Source organism: Polypterus senegalus, chromosome 1 (genome assembly GCF_016835505.1).
Source record: "Polypterus senegalus isolate Bchr_013 chromosome 1, ASM1683550v1, whole genome shotgun sequence".
In the NCBI taxonomy this organism is placed as follows: Eukaryota; Metazoa; Chordata; class Cladistia; order Polypteriformes; family Polypteridae; genus Polypterus; species Polypterus senegalus.
This window is the reverse complement of record NC_053154.1, coordinates 212,844,011-212,868,766: the sequence shown is the minus strand read 5'-3', so window position 1 is coordinate 212,868,766 and position 24,756 is coordinate 212,844,011.

Sequence of the window (24,756 nt, the reverse complement as noted above, 5' to 3'; positions counted from 1 at the left end):
CTGGGTAAGTTTTAAGTAAGGCTTACTTTACATTGCCTTCATAATTTTTATTTATTGTCTTCCAGGGGTCTAGGTCGTTTCCACAATTTGAAGTCTCTGAGGTTAATAAACTAGTATTCATTAGTCCTGTCAAAAAAGATAATTTCCATTTTTCAGTGCCTGTCTATACTTTGACTCCATCAGTCATAAGTGTAAATCGTTTCACAGTCCTGCTTCATATGTGGATGACTGCCGCACAAGATCTTATGTCTTTCCACTTAATGTCTTCCACTAGTCTGAAGAAAATGAATTCAGAAGACAACTGGACTGACCACATGCTGCTTTGCTGACATTTAGAAAACAGTTAAAATTAAATATGTCATCTCATTGATGAAGCAGGTCTTTTAACTGAGAAATTGTGATTACTTATTGTTATGTGGTGCCCTGTTTATGACATTTCTGTACTGCATACTTGAGAAAATGTTCACCGTTCAGCTCCTTTCCATTGTAGCTAATGTAAGGCTTGATAAACTAAGCTTTTTATGATAATTTTAAAGAAAAACATTGTGCATCTGCTGTTTAATCAAGAATGTAACACCCGATTATAACAATGTTTCTATGGGGATAATTACATTAGACTTTCATCACTTCAATTAACAGCATCTTTTCTCTGAACACAGTCCTCCATAAAATAAAAACAAGAGTTGCTTCTGCATCAACGTCTCTTCACTACAACTTTCAACACATAGGTAAGTCATAAGAAATCATTTAAATTACGGTATGCTGATACAGCCCCAGCCCTCTGTGGAGTTTGTATGTTTTCTCTGTGTCTGTGCAGCACTTGCACTGGGCATTTTGGTTTCCCAACCATATCGAAAAGATTTGTACATTAAATAATCTACATTTGACCTAAGTGGGTGTGCATGTGCGAGTGACTGTGGCCTGCAATGTGCTGGTTTGTCCCATGTACCCAATGCTCCCCACAACTCCAAACTGGGTGAGCAGGTTCGAAAATAGTAAAACAGTGATGGAGTTTTCTTCTTTCTAAGCATACCTTCCATTTCTCAGTGTTAGGTCCTTTGTATCTTCATATCGTATGTCTTAGGGCAACACCCTTACCTACTGAGAACAGTTTTAATGGCAACTGCAAACATTCTTCTGTTTTCTTCTGGTTGACATTATTTCTGCCTGAGTTTCTTTTCTAAGGCATTGTGTTATTTTTCTACAACTACCGAAAGGTGTGATTAGGTAAGAATCATTTGACCTGTATACATACGCAAACGGTGGGGAATTGTGAGTGAGTGTGGCCTGGTGCCCAGTTTGATGGCTGGCACCTGCCTTGCAGCCATTGCTGTATTAGCGCCACACAATGCTAAATAATTGAAGTAAGGGAATTAAGTAAATGGAAGGATGGATGGATGAATGAATTGTTTCATCAGCTTCCAAACACTGCCATTCCCCGCGCTCAGCCACATGACTATACATTTGACTTCAATTAACCTTCAGTGCTCATGGGCCTCCAGCAAATGTCAATTAGTAGGCCAATTAGAGTCCATTAAAACATTAAAGATGGTGTGTGTTCATAATGTGTACATAAATATTAAACATGGAGTGTGTAAATTCCAATGATAACAGACATACAAACAACTCTCACACCATCGCAAGGTGCTATAGCACTAGTAAATTTATATAGAATTTTAAATAACTTTTAAAATTGCCAAGAGGACAAATACAAGTAAACTTCTATCTATCTATCTATCTATCTATCTGTCTGTCTGTCTGTCTGTCTGTCTGTCTGTCTGTCTGTCTGTCTGTCTATCTAATTTTGTTTATATTTGAAACACAGATTAAATGACTTCCACAGCAGTGAAAGAATTGGCAATCTTGTGGTGTACTGTCCGACACCTTACCAGCTAGGCCACACATCAAATCAAATCACTTTGTCCAATGTAAATTTTCTTCACACTTCATTAATTTCCATCCATCTTACAGATGGATCCCCAGATTCTTTTTCACTAACCTCGAGCAGACAGCCTATTTCATCCCATTAGCTCAGGCTACAGTCAATTTAAATAATAAGGGGTTGTCCAACATGGCGCAGTGATTAGCACTGTTGCCTCACTTTCCAAGGGGGACTGAATTCATATCCTAGCCCCATCACTATCTGTGTGACATTCGGACAACTCCTCCTCTAATATTTGTGTGTTTTTTCTGCAGGTACTCTAGCTTTCACACAAAAAATAAATGTTAAATGAATATTCCATCCAAAAATTATACAGTAGAGTCTCGCTTATCCAACATAAACGGGCCGGCAGAATGTCGGATAAGCGAAAATGTTGGATAATGACAGGTGTTAAGAAAAAACCTATTAAACGTTAAACTATGTTATAATTTTACACATTACGAACCTAATAATCATGTTTTACAACAAAACAACAGAATAAATTAACTGAAAAAATAAACTTACATTTACAGAATTGTCTGGAATTAAATACAGTATGTACTGTACTTAGAAAGTTCAGTCCTGTGATGATTTTAAGACATTTTTGATCGTAGTCTGCTTTCCTGACGAGTGCCGTTTCTTCGCTGTTAAGTCTCGCCATCTTTGCAGCATTATTATGTCGATTCCTGTAGCTTCTTCTTGTTGCTCAATGTAATTAAATGCAGTTTCTAGAGCCTTAACTCCGTCACTCATATAGTCAACATCCGTACGAGCGTATACTGTTTACTACAGCATTGTGACTGCGTGTGTGTGTTTGTGCTGTGACGTGCGAGTCCCCGTCTTGCACCCGAAAAGGCGAAGATGAGTCTCAGTACTTATAGCAACACCAGCTTTATTAAGCTTGAAACAGCAATAGCGCGGTTATTTATTTTAGCGTGATCTGCCTTTCTCCTACACACAGACACAGCAGTCAGGCAGGGTCAGGGGGAAAATAACACTGTGCCCTGCGCATTTATAATGTTCCTTGTTCCTTGTATCACCCATCGATGGCAGGCGCTTATAGCATGTCCGCAATCTTTTCGGATTGGCCTTTATGGCGAACTGCTACAGTGCTGGGAGACTGCGATTGCTTTTGGACGCTCTTCCGCGTGTCATCCAGTTGGGTGGAATCCCACAAGAGTTTAGAAACTCACTCACACCAGCCATGATTCTTTTCAAAGGTAAAGTGCAGGTTAATTTGCTTTATGTATTTTTACTTTATATTTTGCATTAATCATTTTTATATGAATAGTTTTGGTTTGTGGAACGAATCATCTGAGTTTCCATTATTTCTTATGGGGAAATTCGCATTGATATACTGTATGAGTACTATGGACTGCGAGCACATTTCCAGAATGAATTGTGCTCGCAAACCAAGGTTCCACTGTAATTAGCTGCGATAGAGTCGGGAGCAACAAAAAATAGACTATGCTCACGCTCGCAACTTGCAGTTCTTGTTGCCAATTGATGGGTTTTTTTTTTTTTGTGGTAGGACATCGGATAATACGGAATGTTGGATAAGCAAAGGTAGGATAAGCGAGACTCTACTGTATATATGTTTATATGTTCTTCTTCTTTCGGCTGCTCCTGTTAGGGGTTACTACAGCGGATCATCTTTTCCATATCTTTCTGGCCTCTGCATCTTGCTCTGTCACACCCATCACCTGCATGTCCTCCTCTGCCACATCCATAAACCTTCTCTTAGGCCTTCTTCTTTTCATCTTCCCTGGCAGCACTATTCTTAACATCCTTCTCCCAAAATACTCAGCATCTCTCCTCTGCACATCTCAAACCAATGCAATCTTGCTTCTCTGACTTTGTCTCCCAACTGTCCAACTTGAGCTGACCCTCTAATGTACTCATTTTTAATCCTGTCCATCCTTGTGCTACCTCCAGCTCTACCCAATTGTTTTTTAGTGATGGCCAAGAAAAAAATGAAATGTCATGTTTTCATGCAGAAAGGTGATAAGAAAGTCTCTAATAGAATAGAAATCTATGGTAACCAATGCTGGACAACAGCAAACGATATATAAACATCCATTACATTATTCCTGTTACGTAATCCAACCAGTCATTTGCTTACAATATCCTAAATACACACATATTTACTAAAATATGTGAATGAAATGAAACATGCTCAGATGTGAATGAGCTTGTGAATTTTAAAACCCACCTTCCATCGTCACATTTATATTTACATTCACAACCAGGGGTTATTTAGCAGCAGTCTGTGAAACTGCATTTATATATTGACCTTCTGCTTGCTGAATCATCTTGGATATGCACATGTGCAAGGTGAGTTCTCACCCTGATAATGTTTTCATTTGCTTTTCTTTAACTCTTAGTCTTTGGTTGTATACCTTTCTCAGTGAACTTCACACTGTCGCTGTCACAGGAAAGGCAGTAGTAGCTAATGAAAAAGCTGTTATTCATGACCAATAAATGGAAGGGCCCTACAATTCAAATACTTGTTTATGTTTGAGCAAGTTCTGTTTTCATCCATTGAAAATGATTTATTTAACATAATTTTAGTAAAAATACATGTGATTGTTATATTGTAAGAATACAACTGGATGGCTTCACTTGTGGATTAGGGGACACATGTACTTAGAGATTTTTCATTAACATTTTGATATTGTTTACTGTTGACCACCATTGGTCATCATAGACTGTTTTATCTCCATTCTGTATGAAAATTAGATCAGCCACTACAAACTATATGGGGTAAGTAAGTTTTTGATGAAATATTTCTCCAATTGGTAATTCTAAATTGTTCCCAATTAATAAGAGATTAGGTGTTTGCATGAATGTTGCTTCCAGCCTCTTTTTCAGCACCATCACCAGCTCTCCATTACCCTACACTTTCTTAAGCAAATTTAATTAATTGATGGTGGATGGTTTCTCCAACAACTTTAAAGTAAAATATTGCTTATTATAGTAAAATATTAAGTAAATTCATCTATATGTGTATGGCTTCAGAAATTAAAGAGCTTCATGTTCAACAGGCAAAGAAAGATCCACATGAAAGGACAAGATAGGTTGTCCCAACAATCTGCACACCCTGAGACACCAATTTTCACACCAATTTGTGTATCTGAACTAAATGGAAAGAGTGATCTTGAGGAGTTCCCTTACATGTATGACTGATTTTGATTGCTTCAGTAAAGGCTGGTATTCCAAAGCTTGTGTGGTCACTCAGTTTGTTTATGGTCCAGGACACCTCCCCACCCATTACGTTTGGCAGTGGATCTCATGACAGATAATTAGGTAGAATAGTAGCTTTGGGGAATGAAAGCCTTTTATGCTTTAAATGACTTCGGGATAGAAGTGCAGGCTTGGGGTCTCAAGGAGATAAAGTAGTTTACAAATTAAAAAAAAATTGAAGAAAACCTGCTTAAATTTAGCTCTAGGAGTATATAAAAGGCCCTGAGAGGATTAAGAGTTCAGGAACCTGGAACCACAGAGCATTTGTGGATTTCTGTGTTTAGGAAATTGAAAGAAAGAGAGAGCGAGAGATAACCACAGCTGGGGGTTTGATACAAATCGCCCCCATTCCTCCTCTCTGCTTCTTTCTAATGAAATGATTTATAAAAACTGCAGGCGACTCTGCGGCTAGGACAGCGATCCATTCACGGTAGTGTGCAAGCCTCTGCTTTGTGACAGGCTGCGTGAATTACTGCTGCATTTACTTTGTATAAAATAATTTAATGGATCATAAATAATCTGTGCTAAACCATCGATTTCCAGGCTTAATTACCTGCATATATCATTTTCATCATTGCCAGCTAATTTTAAAACAGAAATATTTGTCAGCCACAATCACTGTCAAAGGAAAAATGTGTTAGAAATGTAATCGTGTGTTGTATCACTTTAAGTAAAACAAAATGGAAAAAACCCATTGCATCACTGCCACCACTGCCAAAGCAGAGCTTAACCCCAGCTCCCCTGAAGCAGCAGGGCTTCTTGTTCCAATGATACGTCCCCGGGACCTGCAGGCTGGACCCCAGCAATAACAGATGGTTCTCGCAATCTTCAGGCATTGAAGAACAAGGTGAGGAGAAGGTGAGGCAGCTTCCAGACTTCATCCTCTTCAGGGTGACCAGTGACACTCAGAGGAGCCTGATAGAAGCACAGAGTCATTCGGAAGAGCAGGCTGAATGCAAGCATGGGCTCTGCACTGTTCTCAGTTGTCAAAAAGAACTAAAGGATTAGACCAGCTGGCAGTCCTTATGCCAGTCTTCCCAGTCTTTGCGTAACAGCTAAATACAGTGCACTCCCAAACTACATGTGAATCGGCATGCTAGCCTCTCCAGTCTTCAAACAGCAGCTTGGAAATCATACGATGTGATGAATACGGAACAGCATGCCAGCATCACTCCTTGCCTTATATCACAACAAAATAAATATCTGAAATAATTAAAAAGAAGCATCTTGCTAAACTTGCTGTCCTTCCTATTACACTTCTCTATGCAGATAGCTGCTTTCCAGCTTCACCAGTCTCTGTGTGACAGTACTGGAAACTGGGCTGCATGCAGAGCAGTGTCCCAAGCTCATGAGTATTTCTACTGAAGTGATATGAAACATGACTTTGGGCTGAATGTATAGTTATATGTCACCCTCTGCATATTGCAATTCAAAGAAACATGGCTAAGGGTTGAATGAACAGCATAATGCCAGCCTTACCAGTCTCTGCATTACAGTGCTCTAAAGCATGATATTGAGCCAAATGTGGATTAATATGTCAGCCAAATCAATCTACATAATGCAGCACTTTGAAACATGGCAGTGGGCTAAATATGGTGCAGTATGCCAGGGTCAACAATTGCTATATAATTTATGTATGCAATAATATTAATAGCAAGCAGTACGCCAGCCTTACCAATTTCTATATTACTGTGCTACTTTGAACATACAGGAGAGCAATATGCAAGCATCAGAGTCTAAGTGTTAAGGTGTGTGAAGTGTGGCAGTGGGCTGAGATAAGATCACTTTGCCATCCTCACAGTTTCTGTATTATATTGCTATAAAAGCTGATACTGGGCTGAAAGCAGAGCGGTATGATAGCCTTACGAAGGTGTAATATGCACTACAATTTTATGAGAAATAGTAATATTCAGTAGTATGCTGGCATTACCACTCTCTATACTGTATTACAGTGCTGTGAAACATAACACTGATCTGAATATTCAACAGTTTACCAACTTATTTACTGTCTGTATTGCATGGGCACTGATCTGAATGTGCAGTCGTATGCCAGTTTAACTAGTCTTCTTGTTGCAGTGCTATAAAATATGCAACTTCTGTATGTTAAATATGCAGTGGTATGTTTGCAATACCAGTCTAGGTATTACACTACTATTAAACATGGCATCTCATTTTTAAATGCAGAACTATGCCATCGTCAAAAATGAAATGTAATGCAATGAAATAAAGCAAAGCATCAGGCTGAATTTGCAGTAGTACGGCAGCGTCACCTATCATTATATTACTGTACTGATAGAGGGCATTGGGTTGTATTGAGCAGCATGCCAGCCTTACCAGATCTATGAAACATAATTATAGATGGCATGTAGTGAGAGTAGTGAGTCACATATCCCTCTCTATTATTATTGAAACCAGCAGTGTTAAAGTTACTCTGATAATGTATATATGGAAACTTTGTTTCTATATACTGTTGTGACCAGGTGAACAGATTGATGGAAGCCAGACGGAATGTTGGGGTACCAGCTGGGCAACCTGTTTTAACAGGCACAAAAGAAGCAACAAAGAATTGATGGTCATGGCACAAAATAGGTTTGTCTCTAATTAGCCTTGCTAAAGTAAGGTTTCATCGGTGGGGACTCTGTCTTCATTGACAGTATGGTCCAAAATGAGATGCCACATTCAAGGCAACAACAACATTTATTTATATAGCACATTTGCATAAAAATTATGTAGCTCAAAGTAATTTACATGATGAAGAAAGAGAAAAAAAAGATAAAGAAAGAATTAAAATAAGAGAACACTAATTAACATAGAATAAAAGTAAGGTCCGATGGCCAGGGAGGACAGAAAAAACAAAAAAAATCTCCAGACGGCATGAGACTGCCCAGCCCCCTTTAGGCATTCTACTTGACATAAATGACCTCACAATCAGTCCTCATTGTATTCAGTGTTCACATGGAAGAACTTGATGGTGACGGTCATGTGCACTTCTGGCCTTTAATCCATCAATGTAGAGACATCACGGTTCTTTGATCAGGTGGTGGCGCAGATCACCACCACAGAAAACCGGAAAAAGAGCAGAAGAGAAAGTAGGGGTTAGTTTGGATTACAGAGCCAGAAAGGGAGGAGCCAGCAGCAGGCAGTGTGGGCGGGCTAGGCATCCTCCTTGGGCATCTTCTAGGAACTACGGCGGATGGAGAAGAAACAGCTCCTGTTGGCGGACGTCTCCTCCTCCTTCTGCAAGGTCCGGACAGAATAAAGGTAGAATAAGCCAGGTTTAAAGGAAAGCATTGGGGCTCACTGTTTTTATGGACTGTCTCTGGTTTTTAGCCCCATTGTTTTTAATGGATTACTTATCGAAACGATTTTAACCGCTGCCAGCACTTTTGCATTTTAATGGGTTATTTATTTATTGGACATTTTTGGAAACACTGCACAATTTGTTTGGACACTTTTGTTTTTAAATTTTCTTTTAATAAAAGCGCTGTTTTCTTTCGCATCATCCCCTTGCTTTGTGTGTGTTTTGTCCTCATCTTCCAAGCTCATCCGGTCATGACTATCAATGGTGTCGGGTTCAAGAGGTTCACAAAGTCAAAGTGGGAGCATGGAGCCGACCTGCACTGTCACACCCTCTCATCCCAAAGACATATCGCCTACCTCATCAGAGCCAGGAAGGCGGTCTCCCAGGCACATATACATGACAGTGTGTCAATTTAACATTGGCAATTTTGCTGTGTGTCAATGTGCTAAATAAGGAGCTGTGGACCAGTCTCACTTTAAATGACAAACATCAATGTGAAATTGAACATCCTGTATATGGTAACAAAGGAAAGAAAGAATAAAAATTGTATCACCAGCTAATGGTTCATTGGTTACCAGTGTCATTTAGAATTGACTTTAAAATACTGCTTATGGTTTAGCCTTAAATAATCTCACTCCATCTTATATTTCGGAATGTCTTACACCTTACACTTTAAATTAGTGTCTGCTTAGAATTCCTAGAAGAGCTAAACTTAAAAGAAGTGGTGAGGCGGCCTTCTGCTGTTATGCACCTAACATCTGGGGTAGCTTGTAATATAGGAATTTGGCAGACTAATACACTGGAGCACTTTAAGACACTGCTAAAAACACATTACTTTAACATGGCTTTCTCATGTTAGTTTAATCCTGATGCTCTGTATATTCAATTTATTATCATTATTATTCATGGTGGCTTCAAAATCCGTACTAACCCCTACTTTCTTTTCTGCTGTCAAAGCACCGTGATGTCCCTACGTTGATGGATTAAAGGCAAGAAATCCACATGAACATCATCATCAAGTTCTTCCATGTGAACCCTGAATACAATGAGGACAGATTGAGGTAATTTATGTTAGGTAGAATGCCTATAGGGGGCTGGGCAGTCTCATGGCCTGGAACCCCTGCAGATTTTATTTTTTTCTCCAGCTCTCTGGAGTTTTTTTATTTTTTTTTTTTTCTGTCCTCCCTGGCCATTGGACCTTGCTTTTAATTTATGTTAATTAGTATTCCCTTATTCTAATTCTTATTTATTTTGTCTTTTTTCTACTCTTTCTTCATCATGTAAAGCACTTTGAGCTATATTATTTGTATGAAATGTGTTATATAAATAAATGTTATTGTTGTTGTAATGAATCGTTTTATTTTGAAACATTATTCCATGATTAAGGGCTCTGGGTGGAACCGTGTTTTGGACTTGGTAAAAGTCCAAGCCCAGCTGTTTACTGTGTAGAGACTGGATGTTCTGTTTGTGCTCAAATGCATTTTCTCTGGATTTTCTTCTTTCCTCTGATAATCCAAAGACTGTTAACATGAGTGTCTCTCTATGATTAACTGCCGATGTGTGTGGTGAAGGTGCCCTGCTGATCAGTCTGGGTAAGTGTTAAGTAAGGCCTGCTTTACATTGCCTTCATAATTTTTATTTATTCTCTTCCAGGGGTCTAGGTCATTTCCACAATTTCCTCAGGTATACAAGCTAGCATTCATTAGACCTGTCACAAAAGATATTTCCATTTTTCTGTGCCTGTCTACGCTATGACACCATCAGTCATAAGTGTAAGTCGTTTTACAGCCCTGCCTTTTATGTGGGTGATTGCCTCACGAGTTCTTATATTCCCACACTTAAATGTCTTCCATGGGTTTGAAGAAAATTAATTCTATTTGACTCACAGACAAAAAGTGAGCTGGTGAGAACACACAGTGGTGGCATATGCTGACAAATATGTCACTATAAAGCTCCTCTTATCCCTAATGAGTAATTTCACTGTGTGTTGGGAAGCTGTCACATTGCAAAAAACATTTTTAAGAATCTGCATTTTGGCTCATGGAGAAACAGGCACCTTGCTTTCATACCTCTTTCTGTTGAACAAGTACTTACAAAGAGCAGAGTGTGTTCCCAAATCGTGTGGCGCAGGGCCAGTACTGAAGAACAGTACAGCTTCTGCAGGGCCAGAGGCTAGAGAAGCTGAAGAATTCTTTTACACATTTTCTTTTTTCTGAGATTTGTAGAAAACATATTAAGGGGGAGCTGCAGGATCCATCTATAAATTGGGAATGGATGTGTTGTCAAATAATCTTCACTGCAACCTGGATGTCAAGAGACCAATCTGACAAGGTAGATGACAGAAGTATTTGCATGGTGTAATCAGGATGTGTAGCCATGGGAATGTGATTGTGAAAGTTACATCTCCTCCTTCAATTTGTCTTTTTAAATACACATCACCTAGACACCAGCCTGAGTGAAATGCTCATTTCTGTGCATGATTAGTAGAAATGTAAACTGTTCAAAACTATATTTTGTTTTAGAAAAGTGCAAAGAATACCTTCTGAAAATGTCATATTAATAAAAAGATATACAAATTATATGTACTGCATATACTGTGTAAAGAATAGAAATGATTCCTAAACCCTATTTGTACAGTTTAAAGGTGGAGCTTCCCTTATCCTTTCTGACATAACGTATAAACCAGAACCTACTCTGCACTAAAATTTTCAAAGCTTGATGACAAAATTAGTTATAACCATAAATATTCATCCAATGGTTATGAAATGTAGCATGCATATAAGCATGGTGTGGTATATGGCCGGCCATTCATCCCAGCCAATACCCCAAGGCCGCCAAATGGAGCCCTCCCTGCAGCATGGAGGTGCACCGAATTCCAGCAGGGCATCATGGACACTGGAGTTTTCCTTCAAAGCCCTGCTGGATACCATGGGGGCCAGCAGAGGATGCTGCAGGGGAGGATCAACGACTCGTGTGTTCGATATAGCCCGGAAGTACTCCGTAGTCAAAAGGACGGAAGAAATAAAGTACTTCCGGGCTGAAGAAAAGAAGAGTTTTAATCTGACCCGAAAGTGATAAGAATCACATGGACTGGGGAGATTGGAAGCACTTCCGGGTCAGGGAATATAAAAGACTGTGAGGGATCCCAGATGGGAGAGCTGAGTTGGGAGGAAGGGAACAATGCATCTGGGAGAGGAGGATTGATTATTGTATTGTGAATTATATTATTATTTATGAGTATTGTGGAGTGGAGGGTGCTTTGTGCACATTATAATTGTAATAAATTCAATTATTGGACTTTTATCTGGTGTCTGGCATCTGATCTGAGGGTTCAAGGAGACGACAGCACCCCTTATCTGTCACAATGGTTAATGATGGAAATAATTGTGGGTCTATGGGTGTTATCCTTAGGACTGCCACTACACAGTTGCTCAACAAGCTGTCCATAAAGCTGTCTACAGGATCACATCAAGATGACATGATGATGCCAAAGCAGCAATGTCCAGACAAAGTGTGCACTTGGAGCAGAATTGTTAGATTTGTGGGGTTTGACTCTTGAAGCCTTGATGATTCCAAGAAGGCTGTCACACAATTTAAGAAATAAGCAGGGAGATCCAGAGGAACATCAATGTAAGATAACTGGCAAAAATGATCAACACTATTCCTCATGTATAGAAATGTGGCATGGGTTATCCTGTAAAGAATCCACCATTGTCCATTTTCTATTATTGTGTCTGCTCTGTTGTTAGACTCATGAATTCCAGACTGCCATGGATTGGTATCTGCTCATATTTAGCAATGGGTCCCACTTTTCCTTTAGGGCTGGAAACCACTGGTTTTAAACATAGAAGCAATGTGGAGATGACTTCCAGAAGCTGGTTTCTTTGGGGGAATGATAGTCTAGAATGTGAGCAAGCTACGTGCATGGCACGAGGAGATATTTTACTTATGGCTGGTATGTCTAATAACATCCTGAAATGCCAAATACAGCCCCTTTCACATTGCATGTGAGCCATTGAATCTCCGGAGGAATATGTTAACAGTGTTTGGGTGGCTGTACCACTGGGCATCATTCTGCCCCTGTATGCCATGACACATACCACTTGAATTACCAGACAGTTTTCCTAAAACTAGTTCATGATGTCCCATTTTGGAAAAAAAAAATATTTTATTTTTACCGTTTCCTGTGTTCTATATACCATTTTCCATACAAATATCACCACTGGTTAACCGGCAGTAGACAAAGAGTACAGACTAGAGGAGAATGCTCAGCGGGAGTGAGGTCATCAGTGGAGTTCCTCAGGTGTCTGTCCTTTGAACATTACGTTTTTTGATTTGTATTAATGATTTCGGTATAGTTAGCAAACTTGTGAAATTCAAAGACAATACTACAATTGGAGCAATGGCAGACAATGAGAAGGCAGTAAAAACTACTGTATTTAGAAAGACTTGGACAAGCGTCAGAACTGGCCATAAAAAGTGCAATGTGCTACACATGTGAAAAAGGAATATCAATTATAAATACAAGATGGGAGACACTGTCCTACTGGAAGCAACCTATCAAAAGGAATTAGAGGTTGTTGTTGAGTGAGGTAGGACACGAGATCCAAAAAAATAGTTTGGGTGCCAACCAGGTAACCCCATTTGATAATTGTGCCAGCAACAACAGAACTAGTGTTTGGATGTCACAATCACAAATGCAAAACATTAGGCTTCAGTTCCTTTGTTGAGCAGTCCAGCGGTCCAGGGGCAGTCTATGACTAAATAAGACACCACCTTCTGGAGCTCCTTGAATTTATAGTCCTCCGACCTGAATCAGTTGCCCTCACTGGACATATTCTCAGAGCTATGGAAATTGAAAGAGATAATGCAATCAGTGACAGCGTTCCTTTTTATTTCAGGATAGTATTGCTTACCTTGAATGAGCATGGAAGGAGACCCTCTGACACGCATGTGTGACAGGTTTTATCTTGACACAACATTTTAATCATTTAAGCAATGTGCAGAAGCAGTTTAATAGGAAAATAACATTTGGGGTTATATCATTAAAACTGTTTACAGTAATCCCTTGCTATATCGCTCTTCGACTTCTGCAGCTTCACTCTATCGCGGATTTTATATGTAAGCATATCTAAATATATAACACAGATTTTTCGCTGCTTCGCCGGGTTTCTGCGGACAATGGGTCTTTTTACTTCTGGTACATGCTTCCTCAGTTGGTTTGCCCAGTTGATTTGCTGAGAAGCTACCCAATCAGAGCATGCAGTTAAGTTCTTGTATGCTGATTGGCTCAGTGACGGAGCGCTGAATTCGATTCCGCTGCGTTAACCAGGAAGTCTCGTCTCTCTCATTCAGCATCAACGTGTTTATTGTGTAAAGAGTTAACTTTTGTACTCTTTTGTGTTTATCTTTGTGCGTAGTCAAGCCCTTCGTTATGGCTCCAAAACAATCTGCTCCTGCTACTGCTTCAAGGGTTGTGCCCAAGCGCCAACAGAAGATGCTAATGATTGCCGAAAAGGTAAAAGTTTTGGATATGTTTAAGGAAGGGAACAGCTACACCACTGCAGGGCGCCATTACGGCATCAATGAGTCCACAGTTCTTTTTATTTAAAAAGTAGGAAAAGAATATAAGATCTACGGCCGCAGTGTCCTTTAACCAGGGCACAAAATGAGTTGTAAGTGGATGTAATAAGGCAGTAGTCTGGATGGAATCTGCTTTAGGGATTTGGATTGAAGACTGCCGGAAGAACAACAACAGCGGTGCTACACAATCGCCTGAAGGGGCTCCTTTAGAAGAGCTGTAACGCTCTCCTTTGTTGTGTAGTAAAGCTAAACTCATCGTTATCGGACAAGTTGTCATGTCATTGTTGATGAGTAACCGCAATTAATTTTCTACGAACAGTGCTTATTACATGTACATAGTTTAGTGTCACTGTACACATATTTTACTGTATACAATTTGTCTTGCATTGTACATATTTATTGCTGGTGGCCTGTCTGTCATAATGGCTGTAACGCATGTGATATCAGAGACGCTTGATATCTTTAAAATAATATTTAGGTTTTACTGTATATAAACAGTGTGTTTACATACATAATTTCAACAAATTTCCCGTAATATCTAATAGAATACAAAGGGTTTATGCTGTATAACTGTGTGGGAAATGTTTATAATAGTGTGGGAGAGTTTATAAGGGCTTAAAATATATAAAAATAACCATATGAACGTATGGTTTTAACTTCGCAGATTTTCACCTTTCACGGGGGGTTCTGGAATGCAACCCCCGCAATCGAGGAGGGATTGCTGTAATATAAATCGAGGGATGCTATGATTAGAATGTCTTGCACTATTGAGACCACATCTGCAGTACTGTGTGCAATTCTGGTCACCAGAGAACATGAAAGACATAGCGGCACTTTAGCTGTCTAGAGAAGAGCATCTGAGGACATGTCATTCTCTGACAGGCTCGTAGAATTAAACTTGCTTAGTCTCAACTAGAGGGGGTTGAATGGGGACATAATTCAGGTTTCCAAAATCCTCAAAGGCATTGGTAAAGTAGATCCAGCAAAATTCTTTCAACTTAATGGTGAATCACGTACTCGTGGACATCACTGGGAATTACTGTAAGTGGAAGTGAATTTAAGGCTGAAGTCACGGAGCCCTTCTTTATGTGAGGAGTTGCGGGAATCTGAAACTACCAAGTCATGTAGTTGAAGTAGAAACCTTGATATCCTTAAAGAAATATCTGGATGAGATACTGGGACAGCTTAGCTATTAGCTAAACAAATGATCTTGGTGGACTGAATGGCCTCCTGTCGTTTGCCAAATTTCTTATGCTGTTATGCTTGCTGAGTGGGAGTTGTGCTATCTTTTTTCTAAATAATCTAATTTCATTGCTTATCTGACCTCCTCACCCTTTGCAGCTTTCTAATTTAATTGCTGAAACTTATTCTCGTTTACAATAAGTCTGTCTTTCTTCATCTGGTTTGCTGACCAGTTTGTATTATTACACTGCGTTATTTTTCTACCAATTATTTTTTGATTAAACATTTCTTTTAGAAGTTTCTGTTCTTTGTATTGCTTTTTGTGAAAGACCATATTATACACAAATGATTTATTTATGTATTTACCCAATGTGAATGTAAAGAGAATTGACAATATTGATCATAATTGTGATATATGTTGGGTGAATAGCAGTCAAATTATGGACAGCGAAGCCACCATCTGATGTTTGCCATTCTGGTAATATTATAATCATTATTCTACACCACTAGGCATAGAGGAATAGTCTCAACACTCTAACAGCCTTCTCTGGATGATCTTTCTTTGGTAGCAAAAGCAAACCTGTCTATAACAGGATATTTTTAAGTGAACTGTGGATCATTTTCTTTTTGCTCCTGTTCAAATCCCAGTGCTGCCAGGCAACGTGGGTGCAGCACTAGCAGCCAGCTGCAATGCCTGTCTGTTCGATGGATTGCTTCATCATTTAGAAACTCTTTAGACTCCCCTTAATCAAAGTCTGCAATACAGGGGACGTTACTCACCACTGCATATGGTGGAGTTTGGCAGTTTCAGCCCACAGCAGCTAATTGCTATTAGCCATTTATTATACTGACAATACACATTAGTTTTGTGGTTGTATTTTTTTTTTAGTCCTCCATCTCTTGTATTCTCTTACTGTCATTACACTTCCTCACAAATTATTTTATGTACATTAATGAAATTTTGGATTGCTGCTTGATTCTTCTTGCCAAAGGTCCAGGAGGTACTGCTTTCAGAACTCCACACTCTGGCTATTTAACATTAGTAATGGCTGTAACCAATTGCATGAAATTCATTCCTCCATCCATTTTCTGAAACCAATTAATGTAATTTAGGGTTACCAGGAATAGCAGGAAAATATTTTAAATGTTTTTAAAAAACTATATATACTTGTACTAATTAAGGCCTTCATTTTTTTCTTGAAACGGATTACGCAGTTATCATGAAAGCATGTATAGAAGCAGAGACATTTATAGGATATTAATAACATACTTATGAATCTGAATGAGAATCTTAAACTCCGGGCCAAGTAATTGTGCAGAATCACATTAGACATATAAACTGATAAAGAACAATCCACTGGAAAATTCAAAGAAAGTCAAAAGATGTTATTAGGCTTAAAATAAATGCACATCTTAGTACATAAGGAATACTGTAGGTTGGTTATTGTTGACATGAAATGAGATGTTAAATTTAGTGTAGAATTTAATTTTTTAAATAATAACAGTTCTTTCAAAATTAAATAATTCTAAGGAGCTCTACGAAGCTAATGCACATTTCAACAAGTATATTAATAAGGGAATAATGTTGGAAAGGTATGCAAACAATGTTAGCTGCATGTGGTGGAAGAATAAATCATTTTTGGTTTATATATCCTTTACATAATGTTGATAATTATTTTTCAGTATATTTTTGTATATATATTGCGGCCTGAAGGGGGTGCTTCTGCTGCCCAAACCCGACTAAGACAGACACATGCACATTTCCAGCACAACACACAACTTTCATTTGGTGGGAAACTCCCGATCTTCTCCCACACCACAGCGACAGTACAAATCACAAGCACTCAATAATGCACCTTTTTTTTTCTTCTTCTTTTTCTCTCTCTCTTGCTCTGCCTCCACTCCTTCCTGCAACCTTCATCTCCTTCCTCCTGACTCTATCACTTGAATGAACTGAGGCTGCTCCTTGTATACAGCATCAGGGAGTACTTCCAGCATCCCGTTAAAGTGGACTTCTGAAGCACTTCTGGATTAGTATGAAATAGGACTCAGCAGTCCCTGTAGCATCCCTTGGTGATGCCCATAGGACCCAATAAGGCTGGGTAACAGAACTCTATCTCACATGAAGCCCTGTGGGAATCTTTAGCACTGCAGCATTGCAGGTGGGCTGCCATCTAGCATCCCAGGGGAGATAATGCCCTATGCATGTTCTCTTCCCCCTGATCCTTCCACAGCAAAGGTGTCCTAGCCGGATAAATAAAATCAAGATAAAAAAGATACAGGTGGGACAACAAAGCTGTTGACTTTTATTCAAACATGCTACCATTTGTGCTGTAATGTAATTGCTGTACATCAGAACAAAATCATCCTATCTAATGATTAAATACAAAGCATTATTGCGTTTTTTGCCATTCCTTTCATGATTTAAATAGCCATTCTGTGAGGTTGGATTTTTCTGGGCCTCAGGTTCACAAGATTGATCTATTAATAAAAATAATTTTTTCTTATATCGTTTCAAATAGGTTATAATTTCTTGCCAGTCAGTCAACCTAGTCTATAAATACAGTACAGTATATGTGTAAATAGTGATCAAGCACAGAAATGCAGCAAGACCAGTTAAATGACGACTTGTGTATATAATAATTCATATCACCAAGTTGTTATTGTAATGTGAGTGGACATGACAAACATATTAAAAATCAAAAATATTGAATATGATGTACAGATTCTATTTTAGTTCCCTTTTAAAAGGGCCAATGCTGAGTGTTTGCACTGAAGAACTTTTTTCAATCTTTCTTTGTCGCCTTTATTTTAAATCTTTGGGCTTGTCTTTCAAAAATGTTACATTTGTGAAATTTAACTACAGGTGGTAGTTAAAGGTGTCCGGAGGCAGGAGAAGAGGAGGAAAGTAAAGAGGGTGGAACTGAGGGTAGGAACTTTGAATGTTGGCAGTATGACTGGTAAGGGTAGACAGTTAGCAGATATGATGGAGAGAAGGAAGGTTGATATATTGTGCGTGCAAGAGACTAAATGGAAGGGGAGTAAGGCCAGGTGGATTGGAGGTGGATTCAAATTGTTCTATCATGGTGTGGATGGGAGGAGAAATGGGGTAGGAGTTATTCTGAAGGAACAGTATGTCAAGAGTGTTTTGGAGGTGAAAAGAGTGTCAGGCAGAGTAATGATTATGAAGCTGGAAATTGGAGGTGTGATGATGAATGTTGTTAGTGCATATGCACCACAAGTTGGGTGTGCAATGGGTGAGAAAGAAGATTTTTGGAGTGAGCTGGATGAAGTGATGAACAATGTACCCAAGGGACAGAAAGTGGTGATTGGAGTGGATTTCAATGGACATGTTGGTGAAGGGAACAGGGAGACCAGAAGGTGATGGGTAGGTATGGTGTCAAGAAGAGGAATGAAGAAGGTCAGAGGATAGTGGATTTTGCCAATCAGATGGACATGGCTGTGGTGAATACGTATTTTAAGAAGAGGGAGGAACATAGGGTTACGTACAAGAGTGGAGGAAGATGCACACAGGTAGATTACATCCTATGCAGAAGAGTTGATCTGAAGGAGATTGAAGACTGCAAAGTGGTGGCAGGGGAAAGTGTAGTTAAGCAGCATAGGATGGTGGTCTGTAGGATGATGTTGGAGATCAAGAAGAGGAAGAGAGTGAGGGCAGAGCCAAGGATCAAATGGTGGAAGTTGAAAAAGGAAGACTGCAAGGTTGAGTTTAGGGAGGAGGTGAGACAGGCACTGGGTGGCAGTGAAGAGTTACCAGACAGCTGGGAAACTACAGCAGATGTAGTAAGGGTGACAGCAAGAAGGGTGCTTGGCGTGACATCTGGAAAGAGGAAGGAGGAAAAGGAAACCTGGTGGTGGAATAGGGAAATACAGGAGAGTATACAGAGGAAGAGGATGGCAAAGAAGAAGGGGATAGTCAGAGAGATGCAGAAAGTAGACAAGAGTACAAGGAGATAAGGCGCAAGGTGAAGAGAGAGGTGGCGAAGGCTAAAGAAAAGGCGTATGATGAGTTGTATGAGAGGTTGGACACTAAGGAGGGAGAAAAGGACCTGTACTGATTGGCTAGACAGAGGGACCGAGCTGGGAAAGATGTGCAGCAGGTTAGGGTGATAAAGGATAAAGATGGAAATGTACTCACAAGTGAGGAGAGTGTGTTGAGCAGATGGAAAGAGTACTTTGAGAGGCTGATGAATGAAGAGAACAAGAGAGAGAAGAGGTTGGATGATGTGGAGATAGTGAATCAGGAAGCGCAACAGATTAGCAAGGAGGAAGTAAGGACAGCTATGAAGAGGATGAAGAATGGAAAGGCTGTTAGTCCAGATGACATACCTGTGGAAGCATGGAGGTGTTTAGGAGAAATGGCAGTGGAGTTTTAACCAGATTGTTTAATGGAATCTTGGAAAGTGAAAGGATGCATGAGGAGTGGAGAATAAGTGTACTGGTGCTGATATTTAAGAATAAGGGGGATGTGCAGGACTGCAGTAACTACAGGGGAATAAAATTGATGAGCCACAGCATGAAGTTATGGGAAAGAGTAGTGGAAGCTAGGTTAAGAAGTGAGGTGATGATTAGTGAGCAGCAGTATGGTTTCATGCCAAGAAAGAGCACCACAGATGCAATGTTTGCTCTGAGGATGTTGATGGAGAAGTTTAGAGAAGGCCAGAAGGAGTTCCATTGCGTTTTTGTGGACCTGGAGAAAACATATGACAGGGTGCCTTGAGAGGAGCTGTGGTATTTTATGAGGAAGTCGGGAGTGGCAGAGAAATATTTAAGAGTTGTACAGGATATGTATGAGGGAAGTGTGACAGTGGTGAGGTCTGCTGTTGGATGCATTCAGCATGGAGGTGGGATTACATCAGGGATCAGCTCTGAGACCTTTCTTATTTGCAATGGTGATGGACAGGTTGACAGATGAGATTAGACAGGAGTCCCCGTAGACTATGATGTTTGCTGATGACATTGTGATCTGTAGCGATAGTAGGGAGCAGGTTGAGGAGACCCTGGAGAGGTGGAGATATGCTCTAGAGAGGAGAGGAATGAAGGTCAGTAGGAACAAGACAGAATACATGTGTGTAAATGAGAGGGAGGTCAGTGGAATGGTGAGGATGCAGGGAGTAGAGTTGGTGAAGGTGGATGAGTTTAAATACTTGGGATCAACAGTACAGAGTAATGGGGATTGTGGAAGAGAGGTGAAAAAGAGAGTGCAGACAGGGTGGAATGGGCAGAGAAGAGTGTCGGGAGTAATTTGTGATAGACGGGTATCAGCAAGAGTGAAAGGGAAGTCTACAGGACGGTAGTGAGACCAGATATGTTTTATGGGTTAGAGACGATGGCACTGACCAGAAGACAGGAGACAGAGCTGGAGGTAGCAGAGTTAAAGATGCTAAAATTTGCACTGGGTGTGACGAGGATGCATAGGATTAGAAATGAGTACATTAGAGGGTCAGCTCAAGTTGTACGGTTGGGAGACAAAGTCAGAAAGGTGAGATTGCATTGGTTTGAGATGTGCAGAGGAGAGATGCTGGGTATATTGGGAGAAGAATGCTAAGGATAGAGCTGCTAGGGGAGAGGAAAAGAGGAAAGCCTAAGAGAAGATTTATGGATGTGTTGAGAGATGACATGCAGGTGATGGGTGTAACAGAACAGATACAGAGGACAGAGGAGTCGAAAGAAGAATAAGAACTACAGGTGGTCATAGACCCCCACAGCCAACAACTAACAACAGCACATCATTGGAATCTGCAGTCTTGAAGCCATTGAGCCACTTCAAGCCTGTTTAAGTTTTATGTTAAAGTACGTTGTAAAATGCTATTAAAAACGTTAATGTTGTTTGCTAATACTTGTAATTGTATTCTGTTATCACTGTTCTTTTTGCATATGACTCACTGCTATAAAAATATATAATAAACAAAAATGTTACAACAGACTCTAAGTCACGGGTGTCGAACTCCAGGCCTGGAGGGCCACAGTGGCTACAGGTTTTCATTCTAACCCTTTTCCTAATCAGTGACCTGTTTTCACTGCTAACTCACATTTTAATAGCTCTGTTAGAAGGATTCAGTCCTCTGAATTGATTCATTTCCGCATTAACATGCAGCCAAACAGAAATGAGATGTGAAACGAGGCAACAGATGACCAGCTAAACTGAGGCTTCAAACTCCAACCAGTTTCTTAGTGAGAAGCCAATTCTTGCTGTTAATTAAACTCGTTATTTAATTCCACTGCTTTTTTTAACTCTCGTTCTGCCACAGCTGACATTTCTAAAACTGTTGATTTTCTGTTTTTCATAAGAACATCGTCAAAATGTTTTGGTGAGTTGAGAGATCAACCTAACTGAGACCTTCACCTTTCTTTATTTTCAGATATTGTGTGATGTGGTGGCTTGTTTTGTGTCTCAGTATTGTTTGACTGCTAATTAAGGAAAAAGAAACAACTAAAGGGCCCGTGTCAAGTTAATTAAAAGAAGTAATTAGCTGTAAAAACTGGTAACTAATTAAGAAGATGGTTAGAATGTAAACCTGCAGCCACTGCGGCCCTCCAGGACTGGAGTTTGACACCCCTGCTCTAAGTAAAATGCAAACGCTCAAAATTTCAAAACAGTAGACAAAGTCTCTGAATGCATCTAAATGTTATGCCATGCATACATTTTCTAACTTGTTTAGTCTATTATTAGTTTAGTATTTTCTCTTGAATCTTGAAACCTTTTCCTTTTTTGGTCCTCTTTGCTTTTAAGTAATAGCATTCTTTCTTAGCTTTTTAAATTCAATTTCTTTAATTGACTTCTCTTTGTGATTTGCTTTGTGGCAAATAACCACTGCCTCTAGCATCCTTTGCCAGTGGATGAAATTCATTCCCTTCTGTACTGATGCCCCCTCCCTTCTATGCCACCCAGTATGCATGATGAACACAGCACCCTCTAGTGGCCCTTGCATTCAATCAATACCACATACTAAGCATAATCCTAACACCATTTTTGGCTTTCTCTCCTAACTTCCCCACTGCAGATCTCTTATGGAAGTTTTTCCTACACTGTGCCATCTTGGTGGTATACTTAAACAACCACCAATTGGTTCTACCAAGGTAATTATTTGACTAAAATTGTCAAGCAAATATAACAATGGTCGATCAAGATTTAATACCCTGTATTTATATGAATTTTGTTTGTACTTACAATATTTTTGAAATATCTGTATGCTTACGAAGGCATATAGATTGATTGATTGATAGAGATTTGTAGTGGCCTTGAAAGGAAAAATTAGCTTTTAGTTTTGTTTTTTATATTTATTTATTTATTATATTTTTTGTTTACTCTATGATGACCTTGATATTTCTTTTTTTTTTGTCACAGTCACATACAAGATCTCAAACTCTGCTGGCACTGAAATCTGTGTTTACAGCAAGAAATGAAGCACTTGACTAATGAAGCTAAAACCTCCACTTTGTCATAGTATGTATATTTGTGCTCCGGCAAGATTACTACACTTGTGTACTTCTGCCTCTGGCTCACTGCAGACATATGCTCAGACACAAAGCCAGTCATGTTCTATTTGGGGCTTTAAAGGAAAAAAGAAGTAAAAAAGGATTCACAGAAGTGAAAGGAATAGAATAAGAATGTCAGGCAATTTCATAAGTGGAAGACTCAAGATGAGACTGGCTAGCATTGCCGCCGCAGTAAGTGAGGAGCTTCAATGCGTCACAGAGCTCTGACCCCAGCACCAGCTTGGCCCACAGAGTCATAACTTGATAGAATCAGCTCCATTTGCAGCCTGACAGCAGCAGACATCTTTCTTCAGGTGATGGAGGCATGGTCTCACAGACTGAAGGTCACAAAAATGCCAGGGAGAGGGCCACCACAGTTCAATTCCATTATACTTCTGGGTAAACCTGGAGGTGACAGGCGCTCATTTGCTGTTCTCAGCTGGCCGAAACCGCCAAAGGGTCACAGTAATTCCAAAGGGATGAAAGTCTATTCATTGAGATGAGTTTCCTGAAGTTATCAGGAACTCCCTAGTCATACTAAATTTATATGAAAGATAAAAGAAAAATCAGTATTTATTGGAACAAACAATATTTGACTGTTGCAAAAAGCTAAAAAACCAATGGTCTTTGACATTAGCTTATGAACAAAACACATAATGAGCTCTTTTTGATCACTATTTTTTATTTATTTTCATGAAATGAACATGGTTTGTAAAATGCTTGTGTACTATATAATATTGCTGGTTAGATTTCAAGCAAATTTTGATGTGAGTAGAAGCTTCAGAGTTTCTTCCCTTTCACTTTTTCTGCTGGGGAACCTGCCCTTGTTACTCCCTGGGTCCAGACTGCTATTGTTGTTATGGGGAGATATTTTGTGGTTGAACTGGTGAGTGTAGGAAGAGCTGGAAGATTTGGACCTTCTATAAAACCGGTGGATGCTTCTCTTCTGAGAGTGGAAGGATGAAATATCAATGTATGATACTGGGTAGAACTCATCATCAGGTTTCATTGTGCCATCCACAAGGGCTTTCCACAACAATCAGTTTATGGCCTTCTTCCCCACTGACGTCCACGTCAGATTGTGCACTTCCAGTACTTTTCCCAAGGTTCTGCTTCATGTCTTTTGAGGATAGCCTCTTTTCCGCTTTCCTTGCAATGTCCAACATAATGTGACCTTAAATAGAGCTTCATGTTGCATATGAAAACCTTATCCCAGCCACTCCTACTTCTTCATCTTGACAACTACTGAGAGAAGACCTATGTGTTAGTTGACTAGTCTGACCAGAATATTCTCTCAATGCATCTGAGACATTTGATTTGGAAAACATCTAGTTTTTGGGAGTGTCATTATCCAGCATTCTAAGATGTTGAGAAGGACACTGAGCACATTTGATTTGAATATTCAGAACCTGATGTTAAAGATCAGGCTTTGGTTCTTCCACACAGGTCTCAGTGTGGTGAATGCTTGGCTAGCAATTCTTGCGTCTACTTCTTTTCTACTGTCTTCATCTATAGTTTTTTTTTTTGTCCCAGTGTATGTAAACTCCTCTCCATCATCAACGGTTGCTCGACGTTATTGTTTTTCTTCAAGTATTTAGTTTTTCTTATGTTAATACTGAGGATAGTACTGCTTGCTATTATGGAGATTCTCTATGTTTACTCTTGAATATCCTGATGTTGACACACCAGTAGGGCAATGTCATCAGCAAAGTCCATGTCTTCTAGCACTGATGTCATATTCCATTGGCTGCCTCTACGACTATCTACTGTTTTTTATTTCATGAGCCAATCCATGGCAAGAATGAAAAACAATGGAGATAGAATACACCCTTGCTTAATTCTAAATTACACAGTAAAGCTTTCTGTCATCTGATCCACGTAGATCACTTTGCATCTGCAATCTTGGTACAAGATCTTGATGACGTTAATGATCTTCACTTGTATACCATACCACCTTGAGATGTCCCAGTGTATGCTGTTAAATGCCTTTTCAGAATTAATAATAGTAACCATTCACTAGTCTGCT